The following is a 14,308-nucleotide window of genomic DNA, read 5'->3' on the forward strand; positions in this document are numbered from 1 at the left end:
GACTCATTTCAATGTCTCAGAACTACCTGTGACTTAATTTAAATTATTGCTGTTAAATTAAACTTCCAAATCATGTATAAAGTCTGTCCTCAGGTAGTTTCGTGTGTCTGGGAGCCCTCTTCATGCTTTCCTTTGACGGGGCCCACCATGCCTTCCTGTCCTGGCCCCAAGGTCCTTACCGAGACAGACCTCATGACTTCGGAATTTAGAATTAACCTCCCGTTTCACAGATGAGAATATTAGGCCTGGTGAGACAGGGCCGAGGAGAGCTTACAGGGTGACTCAAAGGATGGGGGAGGGGCAGAGGCCACAGCCTCAGGAACAAGCACACAACTCTGGCCTCTAACACCAATGTGCTCTGAGATCTACGAAAAGCCACAGCCTCTCTGGGTCTTGGCTTTCTCATCTATGAAATAACATTTTGGGCAATATTATGGCCTGAGTTGTGTCCCCCTAAATTTATACACTGAAGTCCTGACCCCCAGTCCCTCAGAATGTGACTGTGTATTTGGAGACAGAGTCTTTACAGACGTGATGAAGGTAAAATGAGGTCATGAAGTGGGCCCCAATCCAAAATGACTCCTGTCCTTATAAGAAGAGGATATTAGGACACAGACACACGCTTGGAAGACCAAGTGGGGACACAGAGAGAAGACAGCCATCTACGAGCCAAGGAGAGAGGCCTCAGGAGAAACCAGCCCTGCTGACACCTTGATCTCAGACTCCCAGCCTCCAGAACTGTGAGAAATAAATGTCTGTTGTTTAAGCCCCCAGTTTGTGGTTCTGTGTTATGGCCACCCTGGCAAACTCATAGAGACGAGATCATTCCATAGTATGTAGATGGAAAACACAAGCGTTTGTTCCTTGCTGCTGGTTAGTTACCGTGGACCCTTAAACTATCCATGGGCTGTGGTTGGCTGGGAGTTGAACAAATGAGATTGGGCCCTAAGAGGTTTCTGGAGCCTGAGGTCTTGGAATTGGCATTTATCCCTTCAGGAGACGCACTCTGCTGTGCTCTTTCCTCACCACCTCGCTGCCCTCTTGGCTGCCTCTCAGGGCCGAGCACATGCTGGTGGCTTCCTCTGCCCCAAACACTCCACATTCTTGCACATTTTGTCCAACGAGCAGGTCGATGTGACAGCAAGGAAAGCACAGCGACTTACTAAATGGTGTTGAAAGAGCAAAGAGAGAAATTGAAAACGGTCTACCATGGCCAGAGACCAGCCAACCGGGAGTGGAGGGAGTGGAACTCCTGGTTCCTGGCGGTGGGGCCAGAAGGCATTTAGGCAGCATCTCACCGGGACTGTGTGTTTCAAAGATGGGAGTCGGAGGTCCCAGAGGAAAAATGACTCAGCCAAGGTAGGGCTGAATCTAGACCACCCACCTCTTGAGCACCACTCCTGGTACTTGTCACTAGGTCGTACTCATTTGGGAAACAGGAAAGGAAAAAAAAGACTCTTCAGATTCAGAAGTGCCTAGTGGGAGAAAACAACACATTTGAACCCTAAAGGTCTTCTCCAAATGAAATTGCTTGTTTTTTAGATTCATTTTGCTGTCTGAAGGAGTTACTAGAAACAGTTAAACATTATCATCTGCCCATCATGTGAGAATGACCATGAAGGTCGGAGAAAAACACAACATGCTTGTCTTGACTCATCGGAAAGTTACCCTCATGGCCATGCTGTTCTTGTTCTATGGGAGCTGTGGTGTGGGTCACACGGGTACTTTCTTCAGGTGCTCCAAGGTGAGGGCCACAGAGGAGGGGCACAGGGTTGGTGCATTGTCACCTCCGTGGAAGGTGCTGGATGGCTTCCTCAAAAAACAAAACAAACAAACAAAAAGCAATGTATACTCATTGCTGCAAATTTAAAAATGAAAAAAGAGTAAAAACAAGAGAAGAAAAAGAAACTTCCTATATTTTCACAATCAGAAGTTCATTGCTATTACTCTTTGGTGTATTTTGTTTTTTCTATTTTTTTCCTGCATGTTAATTTTCTTACTTAGTTGTAATCATCCTTTGATTGTAGGTTTCAGTGGAGAGGATCTAAGTTTTTCTCATTTCTCATTTTATCTCTCATACTTGTAGAGTGCTTGGCATGCAGTTGGTTCTCAATAAATGGTTTTAAATCAGTTTGTAGAACAATAATATATATCCAATTTTGTAGTCTCCTATTCTCATTTTAAATTATAATGTAGTCTCCCATATTTTTACTGGCTTTTTCTAACTAGTGTCTCTTTAATAAATGCATGTAAAATCAGAGTTTAGTGTACTTCACCATTTCCCTACTGCTGGACATTTAGGTGTTTTCTAGGTTTTCAGAATGCAGTGTATTCTTAATAAATAATAAAGCAATGAACATCTTTGTGCATAAATATTTTTCCCCCATATTCTGGGATATTTCATTTGGATGGGTTCCCAGAAGGCATTAACAGGTCAAAGTATAGGAACATATTTATTTCAAATCCAGATGGCTACACACAATTTTTCAAAACGTTGAGCCGGCGTACACTCCCATCAGCAGGGTAGGAGGCTTGGGCAGACAGAACGTGAGGTCTGGGGTCCAGTCTCCTGGGCTTGAGTCCTGACTTGGTTATATACTTGCAGGTGACTTTGGGTAAGTTGCCTAACCTCTCTGGGCCTCGGTCTCCTCCTTTGTAGAGTGGAAGTGATAGTGATAGCTCATGAATTGTGGTGAGAATCAAATGAGCAAAGTTCGCAAAAGTGCTCCAGTCTGTAAGACTATGAAATGCGAGTTCTCTGGCTAAGGGCCTTGCTGTCAGGCAGGCATCCAGCCTGCAGCATCCTGGGTCAGAGGGGTATAGCATCCCAGGCCTTGGGGACATGGCACCCTGGGACTCAGCACAGAGTGCCCTGGGGCTCAGGTGTGCAGTACCTGGAGTTCAGGTGTGCAGTACCTGGAACTCAGGTGTATAGTACCTGGGGCTCAGGTGTGCTGTACTTGGAGTTCAGGTGGGAAATATCTGGAGCTCAGGTGTACAGTATCTGGTGCTCAGGTGTGCAATACCTGGAGTTCAGGTGTGCATTACCTGGGGCTCAGGTGTGCAGTACCTGGGGCTCAGGTGTGCAGTACCTGGAGTTCAGGTGTGCAGTACCTGGGGCTCAGGTGTGCAGTACCTGGGGATTGGGTGTGTAGTACCTGGAGCTCGGGTGTACAGTACCTGGCGCTTGGGTGTGCAGTACCTGGAGCTCAGGTGTGCAGTACCTGGGGATTGGGTGTGCAGTACCTGGGGCTCAAGTGTGCAGTACCTGGGGCTCAGTTGTGCAGTACCTGGGGCTCAAGTGTGCAGTACCTGGGGCTTGGGTGTGCAGTACCTGGAGCTCAGGTGTACAGTACCTGGAGCTCATGTGTACGGTACCTGGCGCTTGGGTGTGCAGTACCTGGAGCTTGGGTGTGCAGTACCTGGGGCTCGGGTGTGCAGTACCTGGGGATTGGGTGTGCAGTACCTGGGGATTGGGTGTGCAGTACCTGGGGCTCGGGTGTGCAGCACCTGGGGCTCGGGTGTGCAGTACCTGGAGCTCAGGAGCTGAGTCCTGAGGACACCATGTTGTGTGCTCCTGTCCACCTCCTCAACCTTGCTGAAACCTGAGCTACGGCTTCTTCTGTGTTCTAGTCCTAGGGACTCAGTTCACGGTTTGCTCCCCCGGCCTGAGCACACGGCTTCACTGTTCTGTTATTGGCAGCTTCCAAAGCACTGTTTGCCAAAGGATGGCGTCAAGAAGCCCTTGGAAGTAAACAGTGTAATTTCTTTTTCTGATTATATATGTTAAGGTGAAAACTACCCTAACAAATCGATTCCCAAAGTTGCAGAGGCAAAGGAAGAAACACATGCGCTAGACTGAAGTGCGTGGTTGGTGAGGAATAGATCAGAGGGAGGCAGGAAGCCAGCAGAGGGTCACAGCAGGGAGGGAACGTAGACTTTCCAGGAAACGATTTCATTTCCCCTCCCTCCTTCTCTTCTTATCTTCCTTCCTTTCCTTCTTTTGCTCATTTATCCAACATCCACTTGTTGCTGAGAACAAGAGGATTAGAAGATGCAGCCCCTGCTCTTGGAGGCTCTTGGTCCAGAGGAGACATCCGAGAGTGATAGAGCGGTGATAACAGTTGGCTGTGGGCTTCGACTGCATGCATGGGGCGCTCGGGAGCACAGACATAACCAACTCCTCCCAAAGGCATGTGGGGTCACATCAAGTCCCAGTGTAAGGATGTGCCTCTGGAGGCTGCCACATGGCAGGCATGTGGGCTCCGGGAGACAAGGAGAAGGCCTGGTATTGGGGGTGGGTGCTCGGGGAAGTGAGATGTTGGCTGGTCCAAGGGCAAGTTGCATGGCACCAAGTTCTGCTCCTGAAGGCTGAGGGGAACCAGGATCCCCTGGCTTGAGAACAGCTCTCTCGCAGATCCAAAGGGAATGGCAGAGATTCCTCTGTGGCTGTGCAGAGACCGTGCAGCACTCTCAGTATCCAGATGGAAGCTGCGTGGCTGCTCAAATACATTATCTTCCCATCTCATCTGACTCATGCACTAGGAACGGCACTCTCCCGAGTCAGTCGTGCTCTCACCGGGGGCTCCTCCATCCGGAAGAAGAGGGCTGCCCATTTGGGTCTGTACTATCAAGTGTGAGGAATCAGTCAGCTTTTCTTTCTTTTGTACTTTTGGACCTATACTCGACATTCTGTAAAAATGCCCAGGTCCTGTCGATTGCACATGTGTCACAGGAGAAGAGTATCGGGAGCTACACTATGTTGAGCACTCGGTACGCACCGGGCCCTAGACTTGCACGCTGATCTTGAGTTCTCAGGGGAAGCCCACGAGTTAGGGCTGTAACTTACCATTTTACAGAAGCCGATCCAAAGTTCGAAGATGTCAAGTGACTTGTTGCGGATCACAGAATTGGTAGAAGGCAGAGCAGGAATCTGCTCCCAGGTGGTCTGATTCTAGGACAAACACTCTTAGCCGCTGCTCTGTTCCCCTCCCAGCGGAAGAGACGGCGCAGTAGCGTATGTGGCATAAACGGCTTTCAGGGAGTTCTGCTTTGAGGAGCTGGGGTTGTAAGGCCCAACTCTGGAATTCTCCCCATTCATCACCAAAGTTCCTGTGGGTGACTATTTCCTTAGTTTGGGCCAGGCTCTGGGAACAGAGTCAGATAAGAGGAACAGGCTGACGACTTTCAAATGTCTGAAGGCAGATCAAAATAAAAAGAGATGAAAATAGTTATTGATGGACTGAGATGCAGAACAGAGGTCAGAGGGCGGAAAATATACCATGACAAAATTTAGCACAATAAAAATGAGGAGTCTTATTAATAATAAGATCAATAACAGAAGTGGAGTAAAGAAAAAAGTGATAAAAAAAAAAGAATAAAGTGATGTGATGGGCCAGTTCTAATTCCAGCTGCAGCACACATTAGTGACTTGGGTTATCTTAATTCTTCTGAGCCTCCCTGTCCTTATCTTTAATGGAAATGGTAACATGATGGATAATTCACAAGGTAGTTGTATGGATTAAAGAGAAAATACATCTGGAGGCCCCTAGACTGCTGGCGGACATAAGGAGCTCAATAAACAGTATTTCCTCCTCAACAGGGAGAACTAAGAATGGAATGACCTGCCTCCATGTGTGGGGAACATCCTTCACCGAAAAACTTTAAGACAAAGTTAGGTGACCTCTTGATGGGAGAAGGCAGAAGGAGGAGATGGTAATCCCCATCCGATGGTGCCGAGGGTCTGGTGGACGGGCCGGGCCTCTTACAGGGAGCGGGAGGTCTTCCAAACGGACAAGCAGCTGCTCTCTTGCCCACCTGCTGCCTGCGGGATGGTGTTCCTTGTGTTGAGGGCTGGGCCACATTAAACAGAGGGTTGGAGGGTGCAGGGGTTGGAGCAGGGCTGTGTCCTAGGTGAGGACCCTGGTCAGGGGAGGGGACAGGCATTGGGAGCCCTGGCCTGACCTTCCATCACAGCTGATACCAAAGCATGAGAAGCAGGTCCTGCCCCGATGTCAACGCCCTGCATTCTGCTTGGAGAGGAAGGTCTGAAGGGCAATGACAGTAGGTGACAATGTGTGATTGAGTGGCATTAAGTAAGAAGTCCGAAGTGGGCAGGATTGCTTTGTGTTGGGGTTTTGGGAAATGGATGTGCTCAATGGCCTTGAGTCATTGATAGGATCTGGACACCTACAATGGCGTGAGGCCAGAAATCCAGGCAGAGAGGCTGATGGGTGGAAAGATGCTGTGTTTCAGGGACTATCTGCTTCAGCGAGCAGCGAGTGAGAAAAGAGGCAGGAGAGAGATGTTAGATCCATGTTGTGGGGCCTCGTTTGCCCAGCTCCTCTTTCCTGGACAGCGATTCTTTGGCGGCCAGGCTGGTGTCTCATCCTTCTTTACTTCTGATGGTATCTGGACCAGGAGAGGCTCAATCCTTGCTGTGGGCTTGAATTTTCCAGTGTGCTGGAGAAGGTTTCGAGCAGAAGAAAGAGCCAGGTGATGGGAAGGTTCCTACGGCAGGAGGAAAGGGAAGGATAGAAGTCTGGACAGATACTGCAAAGGGAGGCTGCTTGCCTGTGAAGACAAGAAAGAGGGAAGTGGAGATGATGTCGACTTTTTCCAGGCTGGAGGATGCATGGGTTCTGGGAGAGAAGGGGGGGGGGGCACTGGCATGGGGCTGCTAACATCTACCAGGTGAGTTCCCTGTTTCTGTTGACAAATCAGGAGCCGAAGACGGCACTTTGGGCTGGTTGGGAATGCTGACAACTTTGGACCAACTGTGACCATTGGACGTGATAAGACAATCCTCGAGATAATTATCATTTACTGAGCACCAGCCATGCAGCAAGCACTGTTCAAGGGGCTTTACACACGTGATCTGTTGTAAAACCAGCTCTCAGGGAGGCGGATCAGTTCCTACTCCTTTGAGGAGATGGACAGGAAATGAAGCGGATCACTTGGTGCCAGTGGGCCAGCGAGCAGCTCTGGGACGGAGCCAGAACCACCCTGATCTCCCACCCCGATCTCCCACCCCGTCCCTAGCTCATGTGTGACAGAGCCTTCCTCGTGTTTGGGGGGTCCTGGGAACAACCTCCAGGTTCTGTGACAACCATTCCCTCTACTGCTCAGAGTTGGTCCTCGCACTGGTGGGGGAGCTCAGGGGCCGTCGGCCAGAAGCTGGTCCGGGGAGACGGGCTGGAATCAGCTGTCTCAGTGCCCGGCGGGTTCCCTGCTGAAGGGAGGGCAGCGGCTGCTGAGTGAGTGACCCCGAAGAGACCCTCCGGGCATCTCAGAGGATTCACAGGGCCGATGCTGGGCGTCAGGGCTCAGGGTTCTCTCTCCCAGACTCAGTCACGACGGGTCAGTCAGCCCTGAGTGAGCTGCTGTTTTAGCCAAGCTTCTGAATGGTCAGGGCACGTGTTCGCAAAGTGAGACCGTCCCAGATTCTTCAGGTCCTCCCAGCCTCCCGCCTCTCCCCACTCTAGAACGTCTTTCCTCCACCTTCTATCTAAGGACAGGAAGTATTACTGTCAGCTTGTGTGTTGGGTTGAGTAGGTGTCAGATCCCTCAACGTCGTTAAGCATTTATGGAGTGTCTGCCACTTGACAGGCACCGTGGGGAAAGTTAAAGCTCCAAAGAGCCCACAGAAAACCAAGAGCAATGAAAGTGTTTATTATTCTGGCATAAAGTAGAATGAAGGTGAGGGACAGGGAACTCAGTTTCTTTGTGGTCGAGGCCATGTGAGGAAAGTCTGGAGGGCCCTGAACCTGAAGCTGATGCTACAGATGGACGGGTTTTGAAAGCGCCGTGAGAGTGGGGAAGGGCTTTCCTGGGGGAAGGAACAGCATAAGCAAACTGCAGAGGTGGGCTCGTGAGGGAGGGTGGAGGCCCTTGGGTTGGCGCGTAAGGACAGTGTCAGGAGGTGAATCTGGAAAGGTACCAACTCACGGAAGCCCTGAAAGCCAGACCAGGGATGAGAACTTCATTCCCTCAGCAAAGAGGAGGCAGCGAAAGGTTTTGGTGGCAGTTATAGGTTGTGTTGTCCCCCTCGAAAAAGATATGTTGAAGTCCTAACCCCAGTACCTCAGAATGTGACCCTGATTTGGAAGTAGGGTCTCTGTAGATGTAATTAGTTAAGATGAGGTCATACTGGAGCAGGGTGGGCCCCTAATCCAGTTTGCCTAGTGTCCTTATAAGAAGAGGAGAGAGACACAGAGACAGAGCGGGAGGACGGCGTGCGATGATGGAGGCAGAGAGTGGAGGGCTATGGCTTCAAGCCGAGGAACACCGGTGTCTCAGCTCAGGCGGCTGTAACAGAATACCAGAGGCTGGGCGGCTTCTCAACAACAGAGGCTATGTGTTGAGTTCTGGGGCTGGAAGTCCAGATCAGGGTGCCGGCATGGTCAGGTTCCGGTGAGCACCTTTTTCTGGGTTGCAGGCCATCTTCCTGTGCATCCTCACGTGGCAGAGCGAGCGAGCTAGCTAGGTCTCTGGCCTCTTCTTAGGAGGACACTGATCCCATTCGTGCGGGCTCCATGCTTACAGCCTAATTCCCTCCCAAAGGCTCCCCCTCCAAATGCCATCACATTGGGATTAGGGTTTCAATATATGAATTTCGAGGGGACACAAACATTCAGTCCACAGCACTAAGGATTGCTGGCAAACCACACAACTAGGAAGAGATAAGGAAGAATTCTCTCCTGTAGGTTTCAGAGGGATCATGACCCTGTTGACACCTTCATTTTGGACTTGTGGTCTCTAGAACTGAGAGAATAAATCTGTGTCCTTTAAAGCCTGCTCCTGGGCAGTACTTTGCACGGCCATCCTAGTAAAGGAATACGGTAGAGCACGTCGATGCCACTAATGACCCCTCTCCTGGCTTGCTGCCTTCGCCCCGGGCCCCGTGCCGTGGGGATGGGTCACTTCCTAGTTCACTGCCCACCTCCAAGGTTGCAGGGGGTGGCCACTGACGTTTCCACCTTACCAGCTGGGCCAGCTAGTCCTGATAACATTGTGGGCTGGGTTGTTAAAAGCTTGAATAGTTTTGTTTGTTTGTTTTCTGGGAAAAGATACAGGCTTTGGGAAGAAATGAAACTGTACAAAGAAGGGGATTTTTCCGGTACAGAGTATTGAAGTCACTATGGGTGAATAGGTGGGACGTCCTTTTCAGAGGTACTGAGGCCAGAGAGCAGGGCAAGGAGGAGGCCCAGGTGGTCCAGCTGGCTGCACTTGTCAGTGAAGGTGCCGGGACTCTAGAGATGCCGCGGCCTGTCTGCGTCCCCTTGAGGAGAAACGCACTGTGCTTTTGGCTCTATGTGTTTCTGCTGAGGTCTGTGTAGCTGTTTCTACCCATGTTAGGAAAAACCAACAGAGCTGAGGGGCTGGTTTCAGCTGATGGCTGCAACCTGTTTGCACTTGGCTCGGCCAGCTTCATGCCAGTTGAGGGCGGGAGCTGCGTCTACTGAAAGAGAGCGTTGACATGGCTTTCCAGCACCCTGCTGTGTCCTGCTCAACCTTCCTCACTCCCAACCACCCTTCCCAGCTCCTCACAGCCTGTTTGTTCAGAAAAGGTGGAGAAAAAAGTCACTCTGTCTGGATATTGATAGACGGGCTGGCTGCGTCCCGCACACTGAGGACATTGTTTAAGACTATGCCACCTCTGTAAAAATATTGGTTCTGTAGCCTTGCCAGGAGTTCTGAGTTAGCTATCAACTAGCACTCCCTGTGCAAACTCAACCTGCCTCTGACAGCTTTAATCAGCGTGCAAGCCTTTTAGACTACGTTCCCTGGATTTGTGCACACGTCACCTCTGGGCCCTGCTCCCCACCAGCAGCCCTGGGGGTAGGAGTGGTGGGAAGGTGTCGTCTTGGGGCAGAATTGGGTAATTATAGCGGGATAAAGGGCAGGAGAATTCTTTCTTGAACAGGCTGGGAGAGATGTCATCTCTGTTTCATGCTGGTGTGTCTTTAGAGGAATTTTTAGCCAAAGATGAAAAGGACAAGTGTCCCTGTCGCTGGAGGAGATCTGTCGTTTGTGTTCGAACCTTCGGTGTTTAGATTCTGTTACTTTCATCAGTGCAGTCAAGATTTTGAACCACAGGTATCTGTTGGCTTGAAAAGGAAAGCTTAGTGGTATTTCCTTTGATGTGACCACCTTGGAAAACAGTGTTGCAATTCCGAGGCTCTAAGCAAACCCTGCAATCTGTTTTCTGTAATATAATTCTATACAGATATGTAGACTGACAGGTGAAATTTATCTGGGGATGAGGTTATTTTAGCCATTAATCTATTTGGGATTAGAAAAGATTATTTTCAAGTTCTAAAAATAAATAAAGAGCTCAAAACTTATGTAAACACTAGATTAACATTTAAACAAATTTAAGCATGGCAAGAAATTAGTAATAAAATATCCTGGACCTTTGAAGTAACTGATTTAATGTGTAGAGTACACAAAGAACAATAGTTTGATAGAATTATCAGGTAAATGTCCTCCTGCTTATCCTCACCTCCCCCAAGTTTCTTAAAAATATTTTGAATTATGATTTACAGACGGGAGGAAATTAATCGAGAAGTGTGTGCTTGGAGCAGTGGGCTGGGAAGTTAGCATTTGGACCTATTGCTTCTTTTCTGCTCTTGACTTACTGTGTGACCTTGGCCAAAGCAATTAGCCTCTCTGGGCCTCAGCCTCCATCTATGAAAGAGCGTTGGTTGTCGGATGCCAAACAGGGAGTAAGATGAACGTAATGGCACTAGGGAAGAGAAATGAGGACAAGGCTCAGGGATGTTTGGAGGAAAAACAGCAGAGGAACAAGCGGCTCCCGCTTGTCCCCACGCCTCTGGTTTTGGCCCCTTCTCAGGTCTGGTGTTTGTAATCTGTGGTACCATGTTGATTTGGCCTGTTACTCAAAAATATTGAGAGCAAATATTAACTCAAGATAATGCAACTCAGCAATGCGAAGGCCAAGTAACCTGGAAAGAGAAAATATCACCATATTTTAAAACGATGACACATGATGCTTCCAGAATTGCTCATAAATCCCTGTTTTGTGGCAGCAAGAACACGCTTGAGAAATTAATGCTGGGGTATCTCAGGGCCGCTTTATCATCATGTCAGATCTGTACACTGTCCCCCATTGCTACAAGTCTTCATGGCTGATAAGGTGCTTGTTAGAGAAATGGGAACTAAATTTATAGCTGGCTTTTGTGGAGCCAATTTACATGTTGTACTGCTGGAGCTTAGAACTAAAGGAAATGTGCTCGAAGCCAAAATTGGCTTTGTGGCTCCGGTTTCCTCTGCTCGGCACCACCTGCCTCCAATCAAACTGTCCAATTACAGGAAACAATTGTTTTCTTGCTTTCTGGGAAGTGAAGAAATTCAGCCAGTAAAGGACTGATTTCTAAATGTTTCTTTTTTTCCCCCTTTCAAAAGAAAAAAGAACAGAAAAAACAGCAAATCCACAACATCAACACTGTTTCGGGGGAGAAAGTGTTTCCCTAACGAATTGCATTCAAAGTTCAGAGATCAGGATGATGCAGTGCACGCGTGTCGGTGTTAGGGAGCACAGGCACCTGATCTGTAATTACCTCCCGTAATAACATTATTAGGCATTCGGAAGAAAGGTTCTTCCTTTTAAGATGAGGCGGTAATTAAGGGCTGTGAATTTCACAGGTGAAATCTTGCAGAAAGTACGATTTTGAAGTCAAAGAATTTAGTGATCCACCTCTGGTTAATTAAACTTTCTTCTCAAAATAAAATCTTGTATTTGAAACAATGCAATCGATGGCAATGATACTATTTATCGCTGGGCCCAAGTCTCATTTCTTTAAATTCTCATTTGACTTGCTAAAGCTCATTTCTCTAAAATGGTTAAAATAGCAGCAGAGAAGTTGAAGGGAAAATAAACCATCGGCTACATGTAGATGGTACTTAGCATGCACTGAGCACGGATGATAATTACAGGACAGACTCTCCTCTGGCAGGTAATATTTTAGTGGAACTAACAAACTTCACTTGATGTGTTTTTCTGTCATCTCTTAATGTTTTCTTTTTTAAAATAAAAACAGAACTGCTCAATATTTCACAATTCAATAAAAATAATGACCTCCTGAAAAACACTCATAGGCACTGTTCATCTCTTTCCCCTGCAACGCGGTTATATTTCTGAGGCTACTTCCAAAAGCTTTCACATACAACATTGACTTTTTGCCACGGTCAGAATCCACTTATATCATGGAACAACCCTGAGTTCTCCCATGCAGGGGACATCAGCTCCTAAGAATCACTGTTCTCCTCCTCCGGGAAGCCTTCCTTGGTCAGATCAGCTGGAGGCCATCGCACTCTCTGCCTTGCTCTAGTCCTGTTTCGGCTTCTGTCCCAGGCAGTGGTTTGCTCTTCTGTCCTGTGGAGAAGCCCTTTGGGAATATGAACTCCTCAGGGACCAGGCTATTTCTCTCCCATTTGGTAAAAAGGAAGGAGTGGATGCTTTCCCTCCTATTTTTCTGGGTATTTCCTCTGAGCTCCCTTTGAGACCTTTTCTCTTCTCCATCTCCCCTCGGTAGTGGGGGCACCAGGACTGCATCCTCAGCACCTTTTCCTTTCATTCTTCACACTCCCTGGGTGACCTCTGCACTCTTGTGACTTCACCTGTAACCTGTGGTCGCCAAATGCACTGGCCCGTGCTCTCATCCTTATACCTGACAGAAGCCTTGGCGTTGGGGGGCTAGGCACACAGGCTCTAGGGTTGGGTACCCTGTGCTGAGCTTGGGTCTTCCGCATACCAGTGAGTGACCTTGAGGCCGTTAACTCAACCTCCCTGAGTCTTAGTTTTCTTACCAAATGGCGTGGATCCCAGCGAGATCAAATCCCGTAGTCCTGAGAAGCCCCTCTTCATTCTCCAAATCTTGGCTCCCCAGGTATCATGGCCCAAGGCTCTCCCCGCCTGCATACCCCACCTCCGCCACCCCGGCCTCCTGCTGCCCCGGGGCCGCCTCTGGTTCTGTGCCCGGCCCGGCCTGGTGCCTGTTTTTCTCTGAGTACCTGGAAGGTGAGTTCTCTAGAGCAGGGCCTGAGCATCACTTAGTGCTCCCCCGGTGTCTGGAAGACGCTCAGGAAGCCTTTACTAAATGAACGGATCTGGTTTCAACAACAGATTCTGTGCTCCTTACCCACACCAGGCTCTTTATCCGCGAGAATGAAGTTTGGATACTGAAAATCTACCGCTTCATGGAGATCTGGTGACTCAGGGGGTAATTGTGGGCATGGGGGCTTTCCAGCAACCTAGTTAGATGAAACCACACAGCAACCTTCCCAGCCCACGGGGTGACCTATTTCTCAATTCCTGTCGTCTCAACATCCATCACCGCAGAATTCTGATGGGGCCGGGCCAGTTCACTGCTGGGATCTGATGAGAAAAGGGAATTGAAATGCAGGTGATTGATTTGGGCCTTGAGAATCCGATGGCATTTCATCTTGTTCTTTCCGACAATGGGAACTGGTCTGTGGAAAGGGAGCTTCCGGTGGCCCCTCCTGGGCCTGCCGGAAGTTCTGCTCCATCCCGGTGGAATGGAGCGGGCAGGCTGCCCTGTCACACAGTGCAAGAGATTGATTATCTGGGCTCTTGTGGCCTCTCTGGGTGAGTTCCCAATTAGAATGAAAAATCTCTAACAATTCTGTTTGCACCCAGATCCTCATTCTGCTTTTTAGAGCTGAAGTGAGAATCGAGCTCTGTGAGTCTTGCCTGACTGAGTTCATCTATGAGGCAATCGGGCTGGTCGCTGCCGCTCCTCCCGGCTGATGGGCAGATCTTCCTTCCTCCTCACGCCCTGCAGGACCGGTGGATGGGCAGAACCGGCCTCTCTGGTGGGTTGTGTTTTCTCAGCCCTGCAGCAGTAAGGAGAAGTGGAGACGCTGTAGTGGGCAGGTTTCTTTTTCTCCTCCCTTTTTCTCTCAGCTAGCTCTTACTCATCTTAAGTCCTCTCCTCTGTGACTCCTTTCCTGACAATTCCCGTCCCTCCCCAACCTTCCTCCTGTGACCTCTCTGGCACCCTGGGTGCCCTGTTGGGAAACTCCTCACGTTTTCTGCCTACCATTCATCCTCCCACCAGCCTGACCGTCCCTGGAGGGCAGGCGGTGTGTTGCTGACCATTGAAAGCTCAGGGCACAGTGCTGGGTGACCACTCTGGACGAATTTGCAAGGGATGAAAGGACCACACAGTGGTCATCAGCCCTCTGCCCAGTGGGCTATTAGAATCTTCTGAGGAATTTTTAAAAATAACGTGGTAGCTGGGGCCCCACCCTGGACGAATGGAAT

At 49.2% G+C, this 14,308-nt stretch overlaps 1 long non-coding RNA gene across 4 annotated transcripts in view; it reads left to right on the top strand.

The window, feature by feature from the left end:
- Positions 1-14,308, top strand: part of LOC106847496 (uncharacterized) — a 176,875-nt gene that overhangs the window by 18,175 nt on the left and 144,392 nt on the right. For 2 of the 4 annotated variants that reach the window (XR_011504225.1, XR_011504227.1), the window contains exon 1: positions 7,571-13,857. The exons of 1 other annotated variant lie outside the window; for it this stretch is intronic. This is a non-coding gene — a long non-coding RNA (uncharacterized lncRNA). Of the gene's footprint in view, positions 1-7,570; positions 13,858-14,308 lie in introns of those variants that run through there. One more of the 4 variants, XR_011504228.1, reaches the window with a different exon arrangement.

The sequence above is a fragment of the Equus asinus genome, chromosome 6, assembly GCF_041296235.1.
Source record: "Equus asinus isolate D_3611 breed Donkey chromosome 6, EquAss-T2T_v2, whole genome shotgun sequence".
NCBI lineage: Eukaryota > Metazoa > Chordata > Mammalia > Perissodactyla > Equidae > Equus > Equus asinus.